At 39.5% G+C, this 22,628-nt stretch overlaps 1 long non-coding RNA gene across 1 annotated transcript; it reads left to right on the top strand.

The window, feature by feature from the left end:
- Positions 1-10,156: 10,156 nt before the first annotated feature.
- LOC111947854 lies at positions 10,157-11,974 on the top strand. Its single transcript, XR_002873804.1, has 3 exons — positions 10,157-10,585; positions 11,261-11,372; positions 11,783-11,974. It is a non-coding gene; the product is annotated as an uncharacterized LOC111947854 (long non-coding RNA).
- Positions 11,975-22,628: the final 10,654 nt, after the last annotated feature.

Genomic DNA, 22,628 nt, shown 5'->3' with positions numbered 1-22,628 from the left:
GTGTACACACAGTTTATAAAAAGTATATATAGCACAAATTGCACTATATTCAATTTCAGAACAACAAATCAGCAACTGAAGACAAATGACAGTAATATAACACATTCTTCACATTTCATTAAGTGCTAAAACATTAGCTGTACTAGCTGGCTGGCTTATTTATCATCATCGAAAAACTTTTTAATTTAAAAGTGATAAGCTAAAAGGCTTAAAGATATCAATTGATTCATTGAGATACACAAGTTAGCAATAGGCTAACTTGCTAGAAACATACAGCCAAAGCAACTCAGGAGTTTATTAAAGCAGTTCATCTAGCCCAGGCTAGAAAGGTATAAAACAATTATTGGCACAAATGTACTACCCTAGCATACATGTTCATACTCCGAGTGCTTATTGTTATAGTTTTGACCAAGGATGCTCATTACGTCGATTGGGATCGATTGTTCGATCTTCAAAGAAATGAGGGTAGCAAAAATAAATGACGATTTATCGTATTTCGGGCAGATACTCGCTGCAGTGTTTTTACAGGTAAATACCCTAGGGCGGTTCAGTCAATTAACTCACCTGCTCAGCGTCCTATTTAAGCCCAGGTGCGCAGTCGTTCATTCTCTTTCTTACCTTCAGCGCTCATTCTTCGCCGGTCTCAGTGCCCGCGGGTCTCCGTCTCTTTCGGCGTCTTGCTGTGTTCCCACCGTTCTTCGGATGGATGATCCCCATTTTTTATGATGTGGGGTTTTCGTTTCGCCGCGTCTGCTCTCCTGTTTTGCGGTGATCAGCGGGCGGCTGACGGCGCACAGCGCGTTCGTTTCGCCGCGGTCGCGTGCATCTGCGGGGAGTGTGCTTTCCGCGATGTTTGGGATGTCCGTGGCCCCTGATCAGGAGCAGTCCGGGTCTTCTCATCTGCCGTGGTCAGCCGACTTTCTGCGGTGAGCGGCATGCAGTTCTTTCCCCGTGTAGTTTTCTAAGGCTGCGTTTTGCTTCCTGTTTACTTCGGTGACGTCACGCCCCTAAGGACCCTGGGAATTGTAGTTTTGTCTCCGGGTCCTTCATGTTGCACTTCTGATTCCTTTTCTGCTGCGTAGTTCTGCGTCATCCGGTTGTTTTTTCAGGGGTTGTGAGGTCCTTTCTGTGGTTGTGAAGGCTGGCAGTCCTCGTTCGGACAGGTTTCTCATGCTGGCTGAATTTATCGTGGCTTTTAGCATTTGTTTTCTGTTGCTGTTTTGTTCTTTGGGAGCTGAGTGTGAATCTTGATTATCTTTAATTTAATGCTGGCTTTATTATTATGGCGGTTCTTCTGTTTATTTTCTTCGTTGTTGTAGCTGCTGGTTAGTTAGAATGTGAATCAGTCTCTCTTGGACCCGTCTCTGCTCTGTGGACATTTTCCCCTATGATTGGTCTCTCTTATGCAGCGTCTATGGCTCATTTTATTCACTCAGCGATTGTCGTTCGTTGCCCCCCGCGCATTCTGCATCTGGTTCTGCTCCGCTTGTTTTTCCCCGCTCTGTGTACCCCAGTGGGTCCTGCCCTGGCTTCAGGGACTTGCGTCGGCCGCATTAGTGAGTGTGTTAGTCTCGTCGCGGCCTTGTTTTCTCGGCTGGACAGTTAATTTGTTATTCTCTCTCTAGTTTGGTTGGAGGTTTGTGGGGGCTATGTGATGGATTCTTCCGGGGCATCGTTTTCAAAGCCGCCACTGAGGGTGGCCCCTAGGAAGTGTTCAGGTTGACGTGACTTGATCTGGACCTGCTAGCGCCTCGCAGTTAATCTTCTGGGCATCAGTGGCCTGGTTCCCCATGCGCCTTCAGGATTGGTGTATATTTTCTTCATATTTTCCCCATGCTGTCTCCACGAATTTCCTCCGAACGCGATATAAGGCTGAGGATGACTCTCACTGATGGTCTCACTTTTCTGCCTCTATGCCTCTCAGTAGCGTCTCTTGGCCTTCAGTTGGCGCTCGAGGTGTTTGTCGGTTTACCTTTCCGCTGTCGTGGCAGTCCTCATAAAATCGACTTTATTATCGCCCTGTACTGGATATTTGTAGGCGATGGGTGCCCTTCATTTTTGCATGTTATTGATGATTTCTTGGTGGCCAACTTTCCTCTGTATCCCTGGTCTTTTGAATCTCTGTGGAAAAACTTTATTTTCAAATCTGGGTTTCCACGTTATCTATAATGTATGGTCCTCCACCCGTCCGGATTTATTTTTCTTCTATGGATTTGGGTGGTTCATCGATGCTTGTCTCTCCCCATTATGTCATCTCTAGCTTTTGTGCAGCATGTCGTTTATTCAAATTTTGGTTGAATATGATTTGTCAATGATTGGGCCACCTGACATTTGCTGTAGCTTTGGTCCTATGGTCATCCGTTCATCTTGTGTTCTTGTTCTGGGTAGTTCGATCCTGGGCCACGTGTTCCTGTTCTGGATTTTCGTGTTTTGCGTTTGATCTTTCCCTCTCTATGCCTGGAGTGGTTTTGTGATGACTGTTGTGTCTTCAGGCTCCCTCCACTTGTTCTTCTGAGTCTGCGCCTACTGGTTTGGGGGAAAAGGATTTAAGAAGAGTGGTTTGTGTTTGTCCGGCCGCCAGAATCCACAGCTCTAATGATTTTAAGGGGTCGTCCGGTTATTTAATCCTTGGAGATTATATTAAGGCTGTTTCAATATTGAATGATAGTATTGTGTCATCGGTTGACTTGGTTAATGTTTAAATAACACCTTGAGCAACTTCTACCCTGAACGTAGGAAATATATCACGTGCGCTCTCAAGCTTAGTTCAAGTGTTAAATCTTGTGTCCACAAGTCAGTCTTCTGTCTGCCTTGCTTAAGCAGATGACACTCTGCTAGATGCATCCCCATTTAGAGTCTTGTTTTACTCCGCCTCTAAATGCTTAAGGTTCAGTCTAGCAAAAATACTATCAAAACCTATGATCCCTCATGGCTCTCAAGTTCTCTTTTGCAGTATTCAGACGCCCTTGGCTAATTAAAATTTTAGTAGTCTGTACTTTGTTGTCCACCAATTTGAGAACCACTAATATAAAATCCAACTGAGCTGTAATCCTTTGCTACGTGGGATGTTGACCTTCCTCATCTACAAATCTCCTTGGCTACTCTTCCCATCACCTACTCCTCGATTGGCCTCCTGAAGGTGCGTCCCTCTGAAACTGTCAAAGTTTACTTTTCTTATCATTTGATTATATAAAAAATTGGTGTTAAGATTTCGTGCAGGTTATATATTTCACTATCATTTCACTGTCGGAACTTGTAATTATGGTGGTTTCTAGGGTGCGATAAATCCACAATGGGTCTTTACCTTAACTATCTACTAAATTTCACTTCTCAGATTTGTTCTTTAAAAGCACTGTTATTTAATTTATCTCAACCATTTTGAAACTGATCAGTTTCTGGGTTATTTATATATTCTTGTCAAGACTAATACTGCTTTGTTTTTATCTATGCATCGCATCCTGAGCCTGCGAACCCCTACGCCCCGATCAGCTTCTCCGTTTCCAGGAAATGATGTCACCCATGCATTCCTTGATCTGGTGCTGCAACGATGACTGCTCGACGTACCTATTGCTGCACTGAAAGTGACGGAGCGGTGGACCTCCTCTGCGTTCCAATGACACTTCTGACTGAATTAATTAATCAATGTCAACCGCAGAATGAATGTAAATTATTCGATTATAGATGTTAAAAGAAAATTATAGCCAGGTGGAAGCCTCAAAATTTAGGATGTTCTAAGTTGTATCATAGTATGCGCGAGCTCGAATCTGATTCTTAAGTTCTTTTGTTTATAGTATGCCAATGTAGCATAGTAATTATGGGCGTTGAACTCGTTATTAATATATGGATGGAACCTCAATTAAATGGATGTTCCTTGAGCGCTTATAATTGATATGCCAAATGGAGAAAATTATGGCTATTAAGCTCGTTCGTGGTACTGTCGTTGGGAGCTTCGAAATAATGGATGTTACTTAAGCGCGTGTATATATATATATATATATATATATATAGTTGCCAAAATGGAAGAAGTTATGGCCATCAAGCTTGTTCTTAGTTTAATAGAAGTTTGAATAATGGCTGTTAAGCATGTCATAATACGCCATCGGAAGCTTTGGATTGGATGTTAAGTTAGTGTCTCATACGGGTTGTTTTGGGCGGTTTAAATTATAGTTCCGCACAGCGTTTGTGGACGTGAGCTTACGTTCTAAGATCAGGTATGAGTAATGCTTATGTTGGCTCCCCTTTTATTTCTTTCCCTCTCTCTTTCAGATAGTATGTTCCCCTAGTGGTTTCCACGAACGGGAGCGGCCCAACGGTCAATGGTGCCGGGTCACACATAGCAGATCCACAAGATAGTATGCTCCCTTCGTGGCGCTGTACTCGAATGGGAGCGGCCCAACGGTCAATGGTGCCGGGTCACACATAGTAGATCCATTAGATAGCATGTCCCCTTCGTGGCGCTGTACTCGAACGGGGGCGGCCCAACGGTCAATGGTGCCGGGTCACACATAGCAAATCCACTAGATAGCATGTTCCCTTCGTGGCGCTGTACTCGAACGGGGGCGGCCCAACGGTAAATGGTGCCGGGTCACACATAGCAGATCCACTAGTTAGCATGTTCCCTTCGTGGCACTGTACTCGAACGGGGCGGCCCAAACGGTCAATGGTGCCGGGTCACACATAGCAGATCCACTAGATAGCATGTTCCCTTCGTGGCGCTGTACTCGAACGGGGGCGGCCCAAACGGTCAATGGTGCCGGGACACACATAGCAGATCCACTAGATAGCATGTTCCCTTCGTGGCGCTGTACTCGAACGGGGGCGGCCCAAACGGTCAATGGTGCCGGGTCACACATAGCAGTCATACTGGGAAATGAAATGAAAATGGAATGCTGCCGAAAACACACCCCATTTTATTACATACTGATTATACATTCAGATTTTTCTTCTTCTGGATGATTTTAGTGTTGGGGGTTTTGTTACCCGAAAGTGTTATGGAAATTTCTCATGGAATTGAACGGAGCCTTATGCCAAACGAAAATATGTGAATGCCAACTTAAAGAATGTGGAAAATGTCAAATAAATATTTCTTACTGCAAGAGTTGTCTGACTGAAATGACGATTTATCGTATTTCGGGCAGATACTCGCTGCAGTGTTTTTACAGGTAAATACCCTAGGGCGGTTCAGTCAATTAACTCACCTGCTCAGCGTCCTATTTAAGCCCAGGTGCGCAGTCGTTCATTCTCTTTCTTACCTTCAGCGCTCATTCTTCGCCCCACCCTCCTCCCCGGCTTCCAACTGTGGGCTCCGTAAAGGGGGGGTTTTGTTACCCGAAAGTGTTATGGAAATTTCTCATGGAATTGAACGGAGCCTTATGCCAAACGAAAATATGTGAATGCCAACTTAAAGAATGTGGAAAATGTCAAATAAATATTTCTTGCTGCAAGAGTTGTCTGACTGAAATAACCAAAAAATTGAAAGAGTAATTCTAAAAAATCAGTCAGCGAATCAAAATCCTCACCGAGAAATATGGGACTTGATTGACATGCAGAACGGACAATTGAACACCCTCTGATACATACATCACTGTTTAAATACACCGAGCACAAATGCTGTCATCAGAAAGTCGCTACTTGCCCCACGGCACGTCAAGTACCCAGCAAAAGACCACTCCGGACGACTGGAGTGTTGTGGCCCGTGTGTCTCCAGCTGCTCCATAGTCCCCCCCCCCGTAGTCCCCCCCCTTTCCATGGCATTCGCTCTTCACGGAGCCAGCAGGCTTAAAAGCCATGCTCCCACCATTGCACGGTTTACAGGCGAAAATGACATACGATAGTCACTGCTTTTTGTTTTTGTAATAAAACGCCTCAGCGGATAATACTAAAGTATCTTTGTGTGACCTTACTGTGTAGTTTTTAATTATCAGTACATAAACAAAGTAATGTATTATTTGTTCATAACCCCATGTTTATGAAAAGTATTTTAGTCTCTATGTGTGTGTGTATATATATATATATATATATATATATATATATATATATATATATATATATACACACACACATGTATTTTATGGAGTCCTATACTGTTCATAATTAAATAAATAAATATTTAATTAAGTAAATATATATGACCTCATGCAAATACACAAATCAACCAATAAATTGCTCATAAATATATAAAAAGATCATAAAATTGGGAAAAACCTGCACACAGTTTTTAAATTTGCCATTATATTATTCAATATATTTCATTTTGTTTTAGAAACCTGTTCATTATTGTAAAAAAGCATTTTTAAATATTCATTTTTAATCATGTGGATTATTATTATAATTCTACGTCTTTTTTCAGAACCTCGGATTTCAAAATCAATATTTTCCAACGTAGCTTTGTTTTTATTTCATGTTGCTGTTTTTCAGAATGACTTATTTATTTCAGGAAGAGCTTTTTCAGGAGAATGAGTCTATCTGTCAATCAAACCAGACAAGGCGGAGACACCATTGTGATTGGTTAGTCCTTTACTCAGACATAAGCAGCAGCACCTTGACTACATCGATGGATTTATGTTCAGTTTTTAAACTGAAAATCTATATTGCTTAGATTAAACAAAAAGTTAAAGTTGTATTTCTCCTATTAGTCTATGAACATAACTTCTGAGCCAGACATTTTTTGCCACTGTTTTAAATGGTGCACAATGTATGCGATTCTGGCACCATTTCCAAAAGCAAAAAAGATTTAAAAAGTATATATATATATATATATATATATATATATATACATATATATATATATATATATATATATATATATATATATATATATATATATATATATATATATTATGTATCATATCTGTGAGCTATCTGGGTATCATGAGGTAAACAAGGGGCTAAAAAAAAAGCTACTGCTCTTTGCTTCTTATATAAAAAAATAATGTTGTTCTTCAATCTTATTTATGAATGCTGACATTTTCCGTTAATAGAAAACCATTTAATTGTTTTCTTGAATTTTGTGATCGGCCTAACATCGTGACTGGTCATCACAGCTTTGTTGGAGTCTGAACAGCTCTGCAGTTTTGTTTAAGAACGCACGCGAAAAGCTAATAAATTGTTAGGTAATGCAAATGGACAAAAGTATTGGATGGCTATTTTACTGAATTTCCCAATGGGGATTAATAAAGTTGATCTTAATCTTATTATTTAAATCTATCAATATAATACAATAAAACACGTGTTGTAATAAATGTATTATTGTTTGCAGTCTTCAAAAGCTCATACCATGCTCCCTGGAAAACATCACCTTCAGACTTTCATTAATTTGGTGACAAATACAGACTATTCATAATTAATGTTTCTGTAAAGGGCAGCAGTATGATTGCCCTCTAAATTGCACCCAATCTCAATACCCTATTGAGCTTGAAAACAGACCATCAGTGAATCCTTCAAGATGATTATCATGGCACGCAAAGGCAGCAGGAGGCTGACCTTTAGCTGCAAATCATTTGTTTCTGCTCATCAGACGTGTCTCCAGCAATTTGTCAAGTGGTTGTCTGGATTCCTGTCAGATTCTTTCAGAAATGCAGAAAACTGCCAGTGGATCATAATGAGTTTGCCAGAATCGAATCTGCTGAACACATGTAACTGTTTGTTTAGCCAGAGGCTTTGTCAGTTTACCAGGAAATAATGTCTATCTATTGCAACTTGTTCTGCTACTACAATTACAATTCATTTGGGATGATTATGCCACATACAGCTGTAAGAAATAGTCAGTTTTACCTTTTTGATATAAAGGATTACATGAAATTGCTAAAGTGCACCATGCTATGCATCTTGATCAACAAATCATTTTTTCCAACACAGTTCACTTGAAAACTGCATCCAACTGTTTACCAAATATACTTTAATGATTCTATGCTGCTATTTGAGAGACGGTGGAAGTCAAGGGGACTCCAATTAACTGATTTAATCAAAAGTAATAGGCCATGATCAATCAATGGAAGTCCTAAACATTTTTGCACAGATTTTTGTCTATGCACCACTTGTACATTTCTAAGTACAGTTGCGAAGTTTTCACAGGCATGTCAGCTTCAGCCGTTTGATCATTAGAAAAAATGTATTTAGTCATCATTGCCTTAAATAAAAACCATATAGAATCTTAAAGTTCATTTACTTCTAGTTCTTTCTTTTGTTGCAAATGTACATGCAAATAATTTGTTTCTTTGAACTTGATCATAATTAGATGCAAAAAAAGAAAAGAATTTCTGGATATATTGAAATCAATTTTTTCAAGGGTCGAACCTACTTAAGTACAAATTAAGGAGCAGCTAAATGTACAAGGAAATAGTGCAGAGCCCAGTCCATAATTCTAACAAACCAATCACTGTTGTTATAATAATTTTTAGATGGCTGACCACACGTCTCAAGGTTTGTTCTTTCCCTGTTTTTAACAGCAATTGACATTGTAAAGAAGTTTGAATCGGACCCATTCATTTGATTTGATTTGGTTACTCTTCCCCTAAATCATCTTATGTGGATGGCAAATGTTTGTTAACTTTTGTTACTCAGTGTGTGCTTTGATGGTCACTGGGTTTCAATGTGGGTCTTAAATTCTGTAGAATCTGGACTATCAAATATTGAGGATGAGTGAATGCGTCAACTATGAGTTGTTGACAGCTATCCTCTGACAGCGGATAGGTGTAAGGTTTGTCCGACATGTTCTGGGAAAGGTTTGCCTTCGTTGTTTTTTTTTTTTTGTCTCCATGAGACTGTTTTTTTGTTTGAAGAGTAACTATGAAGATGCTGTGTGCACTATAAAAACCATAATTGTTTTGGTCCACTGAAACTTAAATCCTAAGTGGTAATGGGGTGGGTGCTCGTTTGTATCCCACTACCCTCTAGGTCTTTCCAATCTAGTAACTTGTAACTTGAGCTTTTCGATCTTGAATACAAATTCATTGTCAATCCATTATAAAACAGCCCAGGAATATCTTCGTCTGTCAACCCTTGTGCTAGATGACCCCACCCCTGCATTGACGTGTTATTCCTACCATGACAAAGGTGGATAAAGGTGGAGAGGATTTCATGTAATCCAGGGACACCAGTGAAGATCACAAATCATTGAAGAAAAATGATTCCGTGCACTTTCTAGTGGGCCTAGATGACCCAACTCCCAATGTTAAAGTCCCTAGGATAGTGCAAGGGTTAAGTAGGATGTGTTTTTCTGTCTTGAAAAATGTATATCTCTGTGTGGTCCTGTAATAGACTAGCAAACTCTCCAGGATGTACCCGGCCTTTGCCTAACATTAGCTGGTTCATTGATTACCTACATTTCATTTAGCTATCAGAGCCAGGTCTGGTCTTGGTATCCATTTAGCCATACATTTCTGAACACTAAATGATGAATACCTTTAAGGGTCATGGGGTTGCATGGGGTTGCTGGAACCTGTCCTAGCCACTGTTGGTAGTTTTCAATGTATGTTTTCCAACTTGGACTTCTTAAAAGTTTGGACCAAGTGTTCTGATGCTCACGCTCTTGTACAATATGCTACATAAAAAAAGGTTCAATTTAAATCAAAACATCTTTATAATTGGTCACAATGTCTGTAATCATCCCCAAAAAAGGAGGGCGGGTAGTAATGTCTAAAACAAATTTAATGTTACTATTCAAGTCTGTCCATTCCAAACCAGTTTGAATTTCTTTCGATAAACTTTGAATTCTCCAGTGGTCAGCCCCTCACAATGATGGGCTGTTAAAGACCTCCCTCAGCTTGCAGTGAGGCCTTCACCTCACAGTATAATCAGGTTGTTGGATTACATTGAACTGAGCCTGCGTCTTCTAAAGCCCTGAAGGTTATCTGCGATTTGCTAAACCTCACTCAATAAATTTACTGTCCCACCTAGCTAAACATTAAATAGTCTTCCCAATCAGCTCTAATTGACCTTATCTTTAAAACACCCTGAAGTTTTAGGTGGGTGTAGAAAAAATGCTGTAAATAGAGAATGCTTACAGAAATGTAATGGTTGTTCATTTATTTTCATATACAAAATGAAAAGTAACAACAAACAAAAGAAAAATCCGCATTTGGTGTACCTTTTGCCTTAAATCCAGTATCAAGTTTTTTAGGTACATTCACTCATGGCCGGCCCTCCCTATACGCGAATTACGCAGCCGCGTAGGGCCCCCGTCACCAGCAGGGCCCCGAAGTGGCGACAAAAATTAAATTAAAAAAGACCCAAATCTGGCAACCCATTTCATAGAACTTCCTTACCAACGTGTGCTCTGAATGTTGTGCAAAAGAAAGTTGCCTGCACTTTAATGATCCCCCCTGTCAGCACACATGAACCAATTTGGCAACCCAAATAATGACGTTACACCATTTAGCAACGATTGGTCAACATAATTGCATCTGAGTCTGGCACGGTGTGCATTTACGAGCGCATTTTGTTTCAATAAAGTTGGGGAAAAGAAAAAAAAACAGCACATTTTGTCACGCTGATCAAAGCGACAACAAGAAAACGTCATGCCTCAGAGACTTTATCCACCACCAGGAGCTAAAAAAAGATAAAGAACTTCAACATCAATCACAAGGTAAGTTTGGAGGATGTTGGGGCTTTATTTTTACATTATCCAGCATTTCTGTGCAGCTGCGCAATTTACGTAAAATACGAAGCGATCTGAGGTGAAGTTTGCACATAAACGACCCCCTTTGTCGTAATTTCCCATGGAAAACTCGAAAATAATTTTGATACCCAAGTTTCCAAGATGAGGTTGGACATGACCTTCTAAAACGGCGGAAAGTAAAGAAAAGTAAATAATGACAACTATATGGTGGCTGAAAAATGTTTTAACTCACGTTATCGTTTTGTTTCATTGTTTTGCTAACACATATTTAGTGCGTTCTGCATTCTCCGGTTTATTACAGCATAAAAACTGCTGTTTATCTGTTATAGACAGGTAGTCAGGTAGTCTGAGTTTTACAACAATGAGTGTGTCATAAATCTTGCATTGGCATGAAATATGGAGAATAAAAACTACCAAATACATAGGAAATAAAGGTTCTCATCTATAAATGACAAACAAAATAAATGTACTAATTTTAAAATTATGAACATACAAAATAATACAAAAAGAAGTGTATAAAAGGCTTATATTTCCACTTATTCTCAAATTAGTGTTCACGTTTTATTATTTATAAGTAGGTACATTTATTTCTTATTTGTATTTTGCAGTTTTGATTCTACATAATGATGATGTTTTGCACAGTTCCGTCTCAGCCGACAGTTTCTTCTGCTCTCAAAAAGCATCAAAAGTATTGGAGGTGGTGCAGCGTCCACATCCCAAGATGTTCCTGACTTCACTGAAGATTTCATCTCAGGTAATTTTAAAAGCATGTAAAGTAATAAAAAAAACAGTGTCTGCATAAACCCTTTTTTTTTATAAACAGCAGCTGAAGAGTATGGAGCTCCAAACTGTTCATAATTAAATTAATGAAATATGACCTTATGCAAATATACAATCAAACAATAAACCTCTCATAAATATATCAAAAGATCATGAAATTGTGAAAAACCTGCACACAGATTTTAAATGAGCCACTAAAGTATTATTAGTATTCTGCTAAAGATATTTTATTAGCTTTATCATTGATTATTGTATAATAATAATTCTTGTTTTTTAGCTGCAGAAGAAACTGCTGTCACCACATCTACTGTTGAAAGGGGAAACATTTGACTGTTTGACTTTTCACTGTTTGCTTTTATTGAAGTTCTGTCTTTTATGTTCCAGGGGCTCCAAGAGAGGCGTATATGGAAGAGGAGCCGACTGGATCCAAAATTCCACCTACCTCAAATCCAGTTGGTCCAGCTGAATGTCTAACCACACTCTCTGATCCAGTAAGAATGGATTTGGTGCAAAGAGGTCCTTTTCAGACTGAGAAAGACTCTGACTTTCCAAACTCCCCCTCATTGAGCTGTTGTTTTCTTTATGTTGGATTGTTTTATTGTCATTTGATTTGCTATTAAGTTGCTGTTTTTAATAAGTTGGAGTTTTGTGAATGTCATTTGTTGACTGCCTAATAATACATTAAAAAATATATATCTATATACATTTGTCATTGATTTTTTTTCTTTGCATTTAAAATTTGTTTGGCACCACTTAATGTGCATCCAACATCCAGGCAATATACTGTATTCAATTATTTGGCAGCAACCATAATTCACAAATGTATTAATAGAGATATCTCATTTATATTACAACAACAGTTGCGTTTTTGGTGCTGCTGACCAGTTAGAGGGCCCACAAATTAAATTTCGCTTAGGGCCCCCAGAAGACCAGGGCCGGCCCTGCATTCACTCAAAGTCAAAGTTTGTAGGATTACAGATAGGTTAATAGCAAAATATTATACTAAGAAGATACTAAGGGTCATCTGTATCAGATATGGGTTGAACTTGGCACACTTAAAGGCTCTTAGTACCAACTGAGCATGGTTGCAACGCCACAGCCCGAGTATTGTTGCTGACCATGTCCATCCCTTCATGACCACAATGTACCATCTTCTTTGGCTACTTCTAGCAGCACCATGTCATGAAGCTGGAAACATCTCAGACTGGTTTCTTGAACATGACAATGAATTCCCTGGACTCAAATGGCCTGCACAGTCACCAGGGGCCTCATTTATAAAACTTTGTGTAGGATTTGCGTAAGAAGTGGCGTACGGATGAAACATAGGACGTGCGTACGCAGAGAAATATTCGTATTTATAAAACCGTGCGCACGCACATCCTACGGATTTCTCCCTTAATAAATCAGAATCAATTCTAAATGTAGCGCAGCTTTTGCGGCTTCAAGACACGCCCATAGTTGCCCATAAATAGTCCGTGAAACGCCCACAAGTTAATATTCATTGATTGCGAAATCATGGCAAAGACAGAGAGGAATATCAAAAAAACGTAACTTCACTCAATGTGAAGTAGAAGTTATCATTGGCGAGGTGGAAAAGAGGAGAAAAATGTTGTTTGGAAGGCACAGTGTGTGTTAGGACTTGAAGTGGGACTGGCACGGCGTGGTTCCTCCGAGTCCTCCTCTGTAACACCGGGCCCAAAAGCCCGCAGAGGTCCAACAGGACGGCTCGAGGAAGTCGGAACCGGCTCATAAGCCACTCGTCCTCGTTTGCCAGCAAGTGTTCTTGCTGTCTAAAGATGTGTTCACTCCGAATTCTTCTATTTGCCACATCTTCTAAGAGCGCAACATCAGCCATTGTGCGTCATTACGCATTGTGATGGGGCATTTTATTTCCATCCATTTAATTGCATCTGACAAGCTACAGATGTCGGTAATAATCGACGTGGAAATGGGAAATTGTTCAGCGCAAATGTAATTTCTTGTTGCTGTTGATTTTTTTTTTTTTTTTTTTTTGGACACCTCCCCCTGCAAAAGAGTGCAGACGCTTTTTTCCCTGCTCCTGCTGCTTCCTGCTTTATTTGCTTTTTAATCATTTAATTAATCTTTTTTAATGAATGATGATCTAGTCAGGGCACAGAAACAACAGTGCCGCAGAGCCGAGCGAAAGTGGCGCAAGTCAAAACTCGACGTTCATTATGGAATATATAAGGCGGAGTTGTACGCTTACAACCAGATCTTATGCAGAACAAGGGAAAGGTACTTCTCTGAAATAATTGGAAGTTGCAGCAGCAACTCTTGTATCCTGTTCACAACAGTTAACAGATTAACTAACCCTCCAACCCAGCTACCAATAGATCTGGTTTGTACATCCAAATGTAATGAGTTTGCTGTATTTTTCAATGACAAGGTTCAGGGCATTAAAAAAGCCATCAACTCCACAACACATATTACTATCCAACGGCCACCTACTCACTCTAAGCTGACTCACTTTGTACCTGTCACTGACCAAACTGTCCAAGAGACCATCACCCGTCTGAGCTCGTCTACATGCTGCCTTGATGTGTTACCCACTAGATTTCCAAAGTCTGTCTTGAACAGTGTGTTGCCATCAATTACTCAAATAGTTAACATGTCTCTTCAATCTGGAATATTTCCAGAGGCCTTAAAAACTGCAGTCATTAAACCCCTCCTGAAAAAGAGCGGTCTTGATCCCACTGTACTGAATAATTACAGACCTATCTCTAATCTGCCATTTTTAGGAAAAGTCCTTGAAAAAGTTGTCTACCAACAGCTCACTGACTTTCTCTTATTAAACAATTCGTTTGATGTTTTCCAGTCAGGTTTTAGACCCCATCATAGCACAGAAACTGCTCTTATCAAGGTAACCAATGACATCCGCCTGAACACTGATGATGGAAAAGTCTCTGTCTTAATCCTGCTAGACCTGAGCGACCTAAGTTGGCTCAAGTCTTATCTGGAAGACAGGAAATATTTTGTTGAAATTGGGAGTTGTGTCTCAGACTACATGGGCTTGAATTGTGGTGTGCCCCAGGGATCGATCCTGGGACCCCTTCTGTTCAACCTCTACATGCTGCCACTAGGGCAGTTAATACGCAGTAATAACATTTCTTATCACAACTATGCAGATGATACTCAGATCTATGTGTCACTGACAACAGGTGAATATGGGCCGGTGGATTCACTCAGCCACTGCCTCCAACAGATCAGTGCGTGGATGCAGAACAACTTTCTCCAGCTAAACTCAGACAAGACCGAAGTTATTATTTTTGGCCCACAGAAACAAAGAGAAGTGTCAGCAGCTACCTTCATTCTCTGTCTCTTAAACCCTCAAATCAAGTCAGAAATCTAGGGGTAATCATGGACTCTGACCTGAACTTTAACAGCCATATCAAGTCAGTAACATCAGCGGCATTTTACCACCTGAAAAACATTGCCAAAATCCAAAACATAATCTCAAAGCGAGACCTGGGGCCTCATTTATAAACGTTGCGTACGCACAAAAGAAGGCGTACGCCACTCTCTACGCAATAGTTGAGATTTATAAAAAGCAAACTTGACGGGAAAATGTGCGGTCCTTCACGCAAGCTCTGACCCAGGCGTACGCACAAAAACGGGTGAAATGAGAAACGGCGACGCCGTCGGCAGATGGAAGAAACACGTGAAAGTGAAAATGACAATACTGCCTCTCAGAAATAACATGAAGACTTCACAAAGCAAGTCTTACAATTAACAGCCTACACGAACACCCGTTTGATCGATCAGCAGTGAAACAAACAAAAAAAAAATCAAACAAAAATTACAACAGAAATTCAAATGAACACATATTTGCATAAAGAAAAGTGAAATATGTTGTGCAATATTGGCATGTTGTGCAATTCATCCTCATAAATAATATATTTAACAGAACGAAATAATGTACAAAACTGACATTCCCGTCGATGTGTCCGTCTGGCGGAGCAGATATAGGTGCAATTAGACAGACAGATGGATAGATAGAGAGAGATGCATTAATTGTCCACTAGGGAAAGTTGTTTTCATAGTAAAACATTTCTTCATAAGCTACAGAATTATGGTATTCATGCATATGCCTTTAGTTTGTTGTATTTTTGATAAAACAATGTATGGCGTATGTCTCAACCATTCAGAAAGCAACAAGAAATTACATTTGCGCTGATCAATTTCCCATTTCCACGTCGATTATTACCGACATCTGCAGCTTGTCAGATGTAATTAAATGGAGGGAAATAAAATGCCCCATCACAATGCGTAATGACGCACAATGGCTGATCTTGCGCTCTTAGAAGATGTGGCAAATGGAAGAATTCGGAGTGAACGCATCTTTAGACAGCAAGGAGACTTGTTGGCAAACGAGGACGAGTGGCTTATGAGCCGGTTCTGACTTCCTCTGCGGGCTTTTGGGGGTGTGTCACCCGGTGCATCTGGCGCGTCGGTGTCCCCCTGCGCCTCAGTCACCACTCCACTTAAAAGGGATTCCCCAATTATTGCCGCCAGTCTCTCATCAGGAGGGGTCAGCTCCGGTGTCCCCCCCCCCACACCCGTGGCAGACACGGGTGTGTGTGTGTGTGTGGGGGGGGGGGGGGGGGGGGTCAGCGCTAGACGTTTTTTTGCCTTGACTTTGATGTCCGACCTTTTCTTTTTTATTTCGGCCACGGTCCGAGGTTGTGAGGCTGCAGCATTTACAGCGTCTGCCACCGTTTGCCACTCACGTGCCTTTTTGGCATTAGTAATGCCCACACTGTGCCCTCCAAACAACATTATTCTCCTCTTTTCCACCTCGCCAACGATAACTTCTACTTCACATTGAGTGAAGTTACGTTTTTTTGATTTTCTCTCCGTGTTTGGCATGGTTTCGCAATCAATGAATATTCATTTGTGGGCGTTTCACGGACTATTTATGGGCAACTATAGGCGTGTCATGAGGCCGCAAAAGCTGCGCAGCATTTAGAATTGGTTGTGATTTATTAAGAGAAAGATGCGTAGGATGTGCGTGCGCACGGTTTTATAACTCCGAATATTTCTGTGCGTACGCACGTCCTATGTTTCATCCGTACGCCACTTCTGACGCAAATTCTACGCAAAGTTTTATAAATGAGGCCCCTGGAGATACTTATTTATGCATTTGTCTCCAGTAGGTTAGACTACTGTAACGGCCTGCTCACCGGCCTCTCCAAACGAGCTGTAAAACAGCTTCAGTAGATCCAGAATGCTGCTGCTCGAGTCCTGACCAAAACCAGGAAGTATGATCACATTAGTCCTGTGCTCAGGTCTTTGCACTGGCTCCCTGTACCTGAAAGAATAGACTTCAAAGCAGCTCTGCTTGTGTACAAGTCTCTCCATGGCCACGCACCAAAGTACATCTCTGACATGTTAGTGCCATATGAACCATCTCGTACTCTGAGGACCTCAGGGGCCGGCCTCCTGTTGATTCCCAGAGTCAGAACTAAACAAGGGGAATCAGCGTTTCAATATTCTGCAGCTAAAATCTGGAACAGCCTCCCTGAAGCCGTAAGACAGGCCTCTTCTGTGTTCATGTTCAAATCTAGACTTAAAACATTTCTGTTTAGCCGTGTATATGACTGAAAGGTCCTATCTGCACCTTTCTTTCCTTCCTTTCTTTTTAAATCTTTTTTTTTTTCTTTTCTTTTAAAGTAAATTTTATGTTGATTATCTCTATGATGTATTGTGATTTTAATGCATTTTTCTGTTTTGTGAAGCACCTTGAATTACTTTGTGTACGAATTGTGCTATACAAATAAACTTGCCTTGCCTTGCCTTGCCTTGCTTTCTGAATGGTTGAGACATGTGCCATACATTGTTTTATCAAAAATAAAACAAACTAAAGGCATATGCATGAATACCATAATTCCATAGCTTATTAAGAAATTTTTTACTATTAAAACAACTTTCCCCAGTGGACAATTAATACATCTATCTATCTATCTATCTATCTATCTATCTATCTATCTATCTATCTATCTATCTATCTATCTATCTATCTATCTATCTATCTATCTATCTATCTATCTATCTATCTATCTATCTATCTATCTATCTATCTATCTATCTATCTTTCTATCTATCTATCTATCCATCTGTCTGTCTAATTGCACCTATATCTGCTCCGCCAGACGGACACATTGACGAGAATATCAGTTTTGTACATTATTTCGTTTTGTTAACTATATTATTTATGAGGATGAATTGCACAACAATATTGCTGAACATATTTCACTTTTCTTTTTGCAAATATATGTTCATTTGAATTTCTGTTGTAATTTTCGTTGGATTTTTTTTAGTTTGTTTCACTGCTGATCGGTCCAACGGGTGTTCGTGTAGGCTGTTAATTGTGAGACTTGCTTTGTGAAGTCTTCATGTTATTTATGAGAGGCAGTATTGTCATTTTCACTTTCACGTGTTTCTTCCATCTGACAACGGTGTCGCCGTTTCTCATTTCACCCAATTTTGTGCGTACGCCTGGGTCAGAGCTTGCGTGAAGGACCGCACCTTTTCCCCCACAAGTTTGCTTTTAATAAATATCAATTATTGCGTAAAGAGTGGCGTACACCCTCTTTTGTGCATACGCAATGTTTATAAATGAGGCCCCAGATCTCAACCCAATAGAAAACCTTTGGGATGTGGTGGAATGGGAGATTGGCATTATGGATGTGCAGCCGAAAAATCTGCAGCAACTGTGTGATGCCGTCATGTCAATATGGACCAAACTCTCTGAGGACCTTGTCAAATCTATACCACCAACCATTAAGGTAGTTCTGAAGCCAAAAGGGAGTCCAACCCAGTACTAACAAGGTGTACCTAATAAAGTGGCCAGTGCATGTAACTTCTACGTAATCCATTTTTTTAAACTATAAATGGACATCAAGAAAAGCCAACCCTGAAAGTTTAATAAAACAACTGGCAATTCTTAAAATGTTGCTGGCTGAATAAAGACTTTCTATTTTTAACCCTTAACAATACAGTGGATACCCACATTTGAAGTAGAAGTAAAATAGATTGGGGACCAGTATTCCTTTTTGCAAACAGTTTACCACTTTATCAAACAAAGCTAATTGGTTTCGGTTAGAAAGCTGAAATTGGAGCTGTCACAGTTGGCTGCTAGAACAGGCTGTGCTTCTACCAAAGTGATACTTGAGAAGACTTTGTTTGAGACAGAGTTCACTCTGCTGTGTCACCATGAAAGAGGACTGACAACAAAATAAACGCTCTCCCCTGGCTTGTTTTGTCTCGCATCAGCTGGTGACCATAACCTGATAGGCTTTCAGAACTCACTTTGAGGGGTGCTGTCCAATATCAGCTTATTCCAAAAGAAACTGAGATGCCGTCCTGTTGACATGGACTTCAATATGTTATCCTAATCAGGAAGCTTTGGGTCATGACCCAGAGCTCATGACCAAAGGTGAGTACTGGAATGAAGATCGACTGGTAAGTTGAGGAACTTTGCTTAGTAGCTCTGCTCTCTCTTCACCACAAAGGACTGGTACAGCAACAGCATAACAACGGACCTTTCAATCTCACGCTCTGATCTTCTCTCACTCATGAATAAGACCCCAAGATGCTTAAACTCCTCCACCCGGGGCAGGAGCACTCCACCCACCCAGAGAGGGCAAACTACCTTTCTCCGGTCAAGAACCATGGCCTCAGATTTAGCTGTGCTGAAACCTAATTCCAGCCACTTCACACTTGGCCGCAAACCGCCCCAATGCATGTTGGAGGTTCTGACTCGATGAAGCCAACAGGACAACATCATCTTCAAATTCCCTCTCCCTGGCTGAGCCTTTTTCTAGACAAAATATGTATTATGAACACAAAATCATTGCAAGCAGAGACTAAACACACAACAGGGGCTTTACAAAGTCACAGAATCAACAAACCAAAATTAAAATGCTTAAATGTGGTAATCAGGAAATGACAAGTTAATTAAAAGAAAAAGAAAAAGTCAGATGAGAATAACCAGCTACATATAACTGAAAATTCCTGCAATTTTTAGAGGAATGTTTTTCACAAACTAAACACACAGACCCTCAAGAGGGCATAGCAAATTATTAACCCATATAACTGTGCGTTACATTGAATTAGACTTGCAAAGTTATGACTGTAGGACATGGCTAAGATATGAGCCATCACATTACTTTCACAACCCATCAAAATAATTCAAAACAAACAAACTAAGTTAACAGCGAACTAAGTAATGCAGCATTTCACAGACCTACAGTATATTGTGCACACAGGGTAAACTCATTTTCTAAATTTGTTGCTGAGAAATAAAAAATGATTCTGTCATCTTGCTTTTAAAAACGGCACACTCATCCATAGTGGTATAGTTTAACACAAATGTAGCATGTCCATCAGTTATGGCTGGATCTTTGCATATGATAAATACTTTGACAAAAATGGAAAAAGCACAGAATGAGGCAAAACCTTTAAAATTTGCTCATTTACATATTAACTGACAGTGTAGATGTAATAATAATACAAATGATCTAGTTAAAAAAACTAGACTTTTTACCAATTAAGATTTAGTTAATGCTTTTATTTATTTCAAAAATGGTAAAAGATGGTAATTCATAACTGTATTAAAAGAAAATATTCAGCAAATATATAATATATCATTCCTGGGGACCTTTTTGGTCTATGAATTCTAAAACACTCTGCCACTGTTACACATACTGTATATTCATCCAACTTCTCATTTCAACCCTGTGATTCAGATGCGACAGTTCCATTTACCTCCTGGAGTTTCAAAAGAGCTGGAGGTGGAAAATTTCCATCTTTAAATTGTTTTAATCAGTGAGGTGTCTGCCTTGAAGATTGCATTTATCACCACTTGGAAAGGATTTTCCATCCATTGTTGTGTTGTTGCTGTTGTCCTTAGCCGTGTGGCCTGCTGGTGCCCAAGCCATCTTTACTGAGGGAAAGGAAGGGTAGACATTGGACTGGTTTGCAGTCCATCATAGGACCACACATAAGGGATTTAGAGTGATTTGGAATCAATCTGTCCAACTCATTTGGTTTGTGGGAGGAAGCTAAAGTTGACTTTGCACCCTTCCTACCCTCCACATCAGCTTTTTTGCTCTCACCTGTTCAGAGTTTCTCTACTCAGTTTTTCTTGTATTTTTTCTGTTTCTTTAAGACTTTTAATAATTGTATTTATTTCAAACTTTTCATTTTTTTAAATTAATTCAAGAGTTTAAGAACTCGGATATTTACAAGCTGACATCAAAATTACACAACATTAACTGTTCTCCTTGTAACTCTTGACAGTATTATATCTTACCTGTTATTTGCTCTACAATTTCATATGACTGTTCCTTTTGCAATTGTTTGTTGAAAGGCATTGGCTGAGTTTTGTTTTATTTTTGTTTGACTTTTTTTTTACTCTTGGCCCTTGTCCTGCCTCATGGGTTGGTCATTATAGTAAATGAGAATTTGTTCTAAGTAGACTCACCTGTTAAATAAAGAATACATATTTACTTCCACAAAGTGTGGAACTAAAGCATCAAAAATTGTTGATGATGTGGCATAAGTTAGCATAATTTTAATTATTTCATGTACCATAACTTGATCCACTTGATAGTCTGTGTTTTACTAAAAAAAAAGAAAGAAAAGAAAGCAATCATCCGTTTTTTCTCCTTTTAACTAATCTTTTTTGTCATGTTTTTCATAAACTGTTATTTTCTGTTTTAGAGAAAGACTGATCATACAAGATGTCCCAGTATTTTTCAGTCACTATCTTGCAAAGGAGCAGCTCCATTCAGTCATTCAATGAAGATGATGTGCACAATAAAAGTCTTCCCCAGTGGGTTTCTGAGTGAAGCATATTAACCTGTAAGACAGAGATGCCTCCAAATCTCTGGACTGAATACCAACATATTTCTATGTGAATTTCTGTCTCCTATGACAGTCATTAAAGACACCCAACAGTAGCAAACACCAAATTATCATATCAATAAGCTTTGACGGAGACCACACGACTCCTCAATTTGCATTTATTATTGTAAGGGACATAGGAATGGGGATGGAAAATTTGATGCAATTTTTAACCAAATCCTATATGCAAAGCAAAATTCATGGTTCTATTTGTTCGTGAAGAGATGCCGGCGTTGCTATTTGGAGTCTATATTTGTAGGTCATCAGAATTATTTGTTCTCTCTGTGATAATTTTCTGCATTGTTTTTCTTTAAGCAAAGATCAGCATAAAGGATGAGTTTTGTTCTAGTTGACAACAATCAAACAACAGGGCTGGTTCTTTTGAAAATCTTTCAATGAAACGAAATTTAGAAAATAAACTTTTATTTAGTCATGATGAAATGCTTATTGTGCGTTAGTTAGCAGGGTGAACATTTAGAACAAAATCTATAATGAAACTTGAACTTCACAAGTGTTATCTCTTTCTACATCAATTGTTTTAACTTTCTCGCCACACTATATTTTAAATGTTTCAAACCTCATCATTTTGCCTCACAAAAATGATGAGGTAATTGAATGAATGAATAATTCCTCTGACTTTTATTCAGACAAACTCAATTATCATGAAAACAGTTGTTTTTATTTTTACTTTAACTTAGTTATTTGTAGATGACAGAAGCAATTTCAACAGTCAGTTATATAAACCAAGCAAAACAACTTACACTTTATGAAACAGTGTCTGATGGGAAATCAATACCTGTGTATCTTGAAGTAAAAAATACAGTGCTGCTCCTCACTGCAAAGCAGGAAAGTAGGTCCTGTTTGGAATTACTATTACTATTTACTTTTACAAAAGCACTGATTCAAGTCATGAAGAGGAGTTTATTTTTATGGTTTAGCTGAGCAGTAAAAAGCTTTAGATGGATGGATGGATGATCAAATATCTTTCAGGGAGGAAAAAAGACAATGGTAATCTTCAAGTACTACTATCCCATCAATCTCCATTCAAGCGCATGCTCGAGGTAACAGAAAGACAGAGACATCCGTTTCAATAATGCAGCAAAAAATTTGTCACACTTGTACAAAACGAAACACGAACCCCACGGGATTACAATGCACCTGCTGACTCATGTTAGAATTATTTTCCTGTCAGTCTTAAAATAAACAATAAAAACGCAACAATATCACAATAAGTTAAAAGCAAAACTGTGGGAGCATCCTAACATATTGACATAGAAAGCTATCCACCATGTAGTGCACTCTG

This window comes from Oryzias latipes, chromosome 9, assembly GCF_002234675.1.
Source record: "Oryzias latipes chromosome 9, ASM223467v1".
NCBI lineage: Eukaryota > Metazoa > Chordata > Actinopteri > Beloniformes > Adrianichthyidae > Oryzias > Oryzias latipes.
This window is presented reverse-complemented; position numbering and strand designations above follow the sequence as displayed.